Source organism: Penaeus vannamei, chromosome 13 (genome assembly GCF_042767895.1).
Source record: "Penaeus vannamei isolate JL-2024 chromosome 13, ASM4276789v1, whole genome shotgun sequence".
NCBI classification, from domain to species: domain Eukaryota; kingdom Metazoa; phylum Arthropoda; class Malacostraca; order Decapoda; family Penaeidae; genus Penaeus; species Penaeus vannamei.
In genome coordinates, this window is record NC_091561.1 from 1797761 (window position 1) to 1804111 (window position 6351).

The window sequence follows — 6351 nt, forward strand, 5'->3', positions numbered from 1 at the left end:
AATTAAGCAGCCACTTTGAGGGCCAGCTAAAATGATTAATTTCGGCATATGGACATATGGATATCTCTCCTTCATGTGTATATACATATACATATACATATATATATATATATATATATATATATATATATATATATATATATATATATATTATATATATATATTATGTATATTTTTTTCTTTTTTTTGTTTGCCACCTGAGACTGTCACGCAGGCGTTCTCATTCACTTTTTTTTTTACTAAGTCCATCCACCATTCAAGGACAGAGTTGATTGTATGATTGTAGTGATAACGTGAAATTGGTTATTTTCATTACCATGAACGTATTTTTTTGTACCAGGTCTCACTATCTGCATGGCAATGAAGTCGCCAAGTCAAAATAGAGATTTATTTATTTTGAAACTTAAATATTGTATATATATATTATGGCCGAAATGCACAGTTTTTACTACAACTGTTTATTATCGGATTTTCTCCGTATCCTTTCCTTTATTTATCTCTTTCTAATGTTCTTTCCCCTTGTCGACGTCTCCAAATTGTCGCGATAACCACCGAAGGAGGATGGGTATTTTGAATAGGCGGGTAGTTTTTCTTTTTTGTTTTGTTTGGTCGTTTGGATTGTCGAACTATCGGCTTGGTCCTCAGGCACTTCATTTGCCTATTTTCTTCTTTAGCGCCATGCCTGGGGTTTGGCCTGGTGGTTTCTTTCGGGGTATATATACTAGTGGTTGAGGAAAGGAAAATCACTTCGGTCCTGGCCTCTGCCCCGCACTTTGGTCCTTCGCGGCGGAAATTTTACCCGTGTTGTGCTCTGGTTTGGATTTACTTCACGCTTGGATTTACCTCGCTTTACGCCAGGATTACTGAGTGTCTCCTCCTCAAGTTAAGTGATTTTGATGGTCGTGTGTAGGAGACGACTGGTCTCTTTTGGACTTACGCGTGGCATACTGCATTACTATCTGCAGGGTGCACTTATTCGTGAAGTCCCATAGTAGTACTTTTTGATTTCCCAGTGTCAGAGAGCATTAGAAGGACCAAGTGATTTAGAGGAACACTGCTTCAGGATCCATTACTCCAGCGTAATCATCATTTTTACAACTATTACTTAGTTTTCCTTCGTCCCTGCTTGAGGATTCGTTCCTCCAGTATTTTTTTTACAACCAAGTTATTACTGTTTTCTCTCTCGTCCCTTCTTCAAGATCTGTACCTCCGGGGATAGAGATCTTCGTCAGGATCTTCTGTATTTTATCGATATGCACTTCGGTTTGTCTTTTTTCGACTAATGCGTAGTTTCTGTTGATTTCTGCCTGACCTTGTGGGTGTGAAGGCAGTTTTCGTGAATAGTCCCTTCCTTGACTTTTTCGGCCTTCATATAATTTTAAAATTCTTTTATTTATTATCTACAAAAGTATTCTTACTAGTTACCTGTCAGCTTTAGCTCTTAATTTTAATGTGGGTTGGATGTTAACTCTATAACTTAATTTAGGGACTTAATTTAGGGATGTTTTTATGCTGACCCCTAGTAATAGTACTTCTGGAGTTGGGACGCCAACTTAGGGAAGACATTTCTATATTTCGTGGTAAGTTTATCTGGTGTTAGTTTCCCGTGCAACACCTCCTCTGTGATAAATTGGTGACGCACACATCTTTCTACTTTTCCATGACTGAAAAATGCCTGTAACTCCCTAGTGAGTGCAACTTGCTCCCAAAATAAACATCATACCATCGTAGAGCTTTTACTCAGTCCCAATCAGATTAGTAATGATTCCTATTTACCACCACTAAAGTTCTGGTTCTGACTAAGGTTAGATGCCTAAATCTTTCTCGGACTCGGGTCTCTTAAATAGCACATTGCTGGTTGCTCTGATATCTCGCAACCCCTGAAAGGCTGCAAAAAGGCTAGATAAATCAGAGTATATTAAGCTGATATCAAAGAATAGACAAATTTTGCTATACCTGGGTTCCCACTCCCAGCATGGCGGATGCTCAAACCGAAGGGAAGAAGAATTCTATGATCTTACTTTTTTCTTCCAAACACGCCCACACACACGCTCAGCCTACCCTATCTCCCTTTTCACATCTACACACTTACACATCCAACATTTAGCACACACATACTGTATTTCCCTTCCACCCTTCTCTGGTACAACGCCCACGCCCACCTCCACAATACACACTGTTCTCGAACCTACTAATCGGGTGGTGGCAGCGTGCCGTGGGCCAGGAACCTTACCTCTCTGTTCACTGCAGACGAATCTTTTCCTAAGTAAAAATACTTATTCTCGCTTGAGCTCGAACTCAGCCAGACAGCTTAAAGTCTACTGGGTCTACGCCCTGCTACAATAACAATAATAATAATGATAATGATAATTTTCTCCCATGGTACCTTGCAATTCACCCTGAGATTAGGAATACGGGTTAGTGAAAAATGAACGAATGCCTGTAACATATATTTTGTGAAATAAACAAAACTTTCCAATAAGTTATGGAATATGACCTTCGTGACTAAGCTTAAATATCCAATTAAGTCCTGAAGTTACATCAATATATCAGGAAAATTCAGAGAGATATTGGATGGCTTATGAAACGATCAAAACACAAATTTTCTTAATTTTCCTCGTCTTCTTTGTTTTTCCATCTCGCTTGAGTTCTGAGCATCTGGTTAGGAAGAAATAAATATAGGAATTAGTAAAAAAAAAAAAAAAAAAAAAAAAATCTGAATATCTCACATAATGAATGTAAAAAAAAAAGAAATTTGGTAAGAATGAGCAATAAAATGAATAAGATAAGAAACGAAAAATATAAAATAAAACTTACGAATCTCTCGCATTACGAAATGAATCAACAAACGAAAAAAGAAAAAAAGAAAAGAAAACTGGAAGGAAAAAAGGAAAATTAAACATTTACGAATACTTATCATAAAATGAATAAACGAAAGATGTGAAAAAATGAAAATAACGAAAATGTACGAATATCTGACATCATACCTCAAAATAACACACCCAGAAAACATTACCTTCTACAAGCTCACAATTATCTCAACAATGAACCAACCCACACTTCAAAATTACCTTCAGACCGTCGTTCCTTGCCTCCCAGTGCTTCCCCAAGGACTTCAGACGTACACCAGCACCTCCTTCAAAATAATAAAATCAGCGCCAGTAACTGTAGTTCTTTTGATGTGGACGTATTGGCCCTCCACAAGGGACCCCGGGATGAAGTCGACGCTGCAGCTGGAGAGTACAGGGATAGGGGATTATGCGATGGGTGGGGGATGGGGGACGGGGTGAGGGGGTGGGGGGGGTTTATGGACGAACGACGTAGCCAAGCAGTGGGAACGAAGGAGGGACTTGTTAGAGGAGGGAGAGATGGAGGGGGAAGGGGGAAATAGAGAGAGAGTGAGTGAGAGTGAGAGAGTGAGAGAGTGAGTGAGTGAGTGAGTGAGTGAGTGAGAGAATGAGAGAGTGAGAGAGTGAGAGAGTGAGAGAGTGAGTGAGTGAGTGAGAGAGTGAGTGAGTGAGTGAGTGAGTGAGTGAGTGAGAGAGTGAGTGAGAGAGTGAGAGAGTGAGTGAGAGAGTGAGTGAGAGAGTGAGAGTGAGAGTGAGTGAGAGTGAGAGTGAGAGTGAGAGTGAGAGTGAGAGTGAGAGTGAGAGAGTGAGAGAGAGAGAGAGAGAGAGAGAGAGAGAGAGAGAGAGAGTGAGAGTGAGAGTGAGAGTGAGAGTGAGAGTTAGACAGAGGAGAAAGAGAGAGAGAGAGAGAGAGAGAAAGAAAGAGAGAGAGAGAGAGAGAGAGAGAGAGAGAGAGAGAGAAAGTAAAAGAGACGTATAGAGTACCATACTCAATATACATCGACAAACAAAACAAAATAAGATACAGCACATACTGTCTCATATAACGAGTCAAGAAAGTCCTTCCTACATCAAATAATACCCCAGGACTAGACGTCACAAACCACCTCGTTAATTATAGCTCAGAACTTCACTAACCAGCCAGTGAATTATACCTCAGAACTTGACGTTACTAACCAGCTGGTGTTGTCATACAGAACTTGACGTCACTAACCAGCTGGTGTTGTCATACAGAACTTGACGTCACTAACCAGCTGGTGTTGTCATACAGAACTTGGCGTCACTAACCAGCTGGTGTTGTCATACAGAACTTGACGTCACTAACCAGCTGGTGTTGTCATACAGAACTTGACGTCACTAACCAGCTGGTGTTGTCATACAGAACTTGACGTCACTAACCAGCTGGTGTTGTCATACAGAACTTGACGTCACTAACCAGCTGGTGTTGTCATACAGAACTTGACGTCACTAACCAGCTGGTGTTGTCATGCAGAACTTGACGTCACTAACCAGCTGGTGTTGTCATACAGAACTTGACGTCACTAACCAGCTGGTGTTGTCATACAGAACTTGACGTCACTAACCAGCTGGTGTTGTCATACAGAACTTGACGTCACTAACCAGCTGGTGTTGTCATACAGAACTTGACGTCACTAACCAGCTGGTGTTGTCATACAGAACTTGACGTCACTAACCAGCTGGTGTTGTCATACAGAACTTGACGTCACTAACCAGCTGATGTTGTCATACAGAACTTGACGTCACTAACCAGCTGGTGTTGTCATACAGAACTTGACGTCACTAACCAGCTGGTGTTGTCATACAGAACTTGACGTCACTAACCAGCTGGTGTTGTCATAGGGTCCGACGTAGTAACCAAGGAACGTGAAGCCAGGAGCATCCCATGACGCAGGTGGTTCCATCCCGACGCTTACCTGAAAAACAAAAAAAAAACAAAAACAAAAACGTACTTTGGTTAACGGGTAATTGAGGGGGTGGGGGAGGGGGGGGGAGGAGGTAGTTGAAGGGGGAGAATGGGATACCAGACACGAGAAAGATTTGATTCATGTTAATTCACTTGAAATATTTGACAATAGTTCATGATGTTTCTACGCGTTGCTCATAGATGGCGCAGCATTCGTCGTGATCAAAGTAAAAGAAATAAGGGGGGGGGGGGGAGGAGAAAGGAAGGTGAAGGGGGAAGGAGAAGGGAAAGAGGAGAAATGAAGGTGAAGGGGAAAGAAGGGAAAGAGGAGAAATGAAGGTGAAGGGGAAAGGAGAAGGGAGATAGGAGAAAGGAAGGGGAGGAGAAAGGGGAGCATGGGAGAGGAAAAAAGGAAGATAAAGAAAGGGAAAGGGGAACTGGAAAAAGGAAGGGAGAAGAAAGGAAGTGGAACAGAAGTAGAAGGAAGGAAGGAAGGAGAAGGGAAAGGGGAGAAAGGAAGGAGAAGGGAAAGGGAAGAAAGGAAATAGATGAGAAATGGAAGGAAGGAGAAGGGAAAGGGGGGAAAGCAAGGGGAAGGAAGGAGGAGAAAGGAAGTGGAAGAGAAAGAAGGGAGGCAACGAGGCAGTTTAGGGAAGGACTTATTGGTGAAACGTCTCTGGGCAATGTTTAAGATTTCAATATCATCAGTGGTATGTTGCCAATGTCAGCATCACGAACAAGACCCTTGGGCATTTCCCTTTCCTCCTCCCCGTATCTTCATTTTCTCTCCCGGCGCGTCTTTTGGAAATATTCTTGCAGGTATTTAAGCTTTCTTGTACATGTGTATGAATGACTTTCTCTTTCTGTCCTCTCTCTTTTCTCCTTCTCTCTCTTTTTCTCCTTCTATATCTCTTTTTCTCCTTCTATATCTCTTTTTCTCCTTCTCTCTCTCTTTCTCTCCTTCTCTCTCTTTTTCTCCTATATCTCTTTTTCTCCTTCTCTCTCTCTTTTTCTCCTTCTCTCCTCTCTCTCTTTCTCTCCTTCTCTCTCTCTTTCTCTCTTTCACTCTCTCTCCCTCCCCCCCTCTCTCTCTTTCTCTCTTTCACTCTCTCTCTCTCTCTCTCCCTCCCCCCCTCTCTCTCTTTCTCTCTCTCTCTCTGGAGATGAAAGTACACTGCGCCATCTAAATATGACGTGTGGAACAATACGCCAAACTGTGTGTCTGAACTGACTTCTGCCCGAATATGGACATTACCTCGATATCCAAGAACCTCTCGTAATGCACATCATACTCGTAGTTCGGGAAAACACGGACGAGTTGGATCTGACAAGGCAATCCCAAGTCCACGGTCCAGTAGGGGTGAGTCACGCCTTCGATCGAGTGGTAGTGGGTGCCAATGTATCCATCGACGCTCCTGCTGACCACACTGTTGGGAAAATCCGATTTATTCGTGCAGGGAACACCGATCTGACGTCAGGGTGTTGGATAAGCAGACCGAGAATCTTAAAAAACCAGGCAGGAGTAACGTCCAAGAATCTTAAACCAGGCAGGAGTAACGTCCAAGAATCTTAAACCAG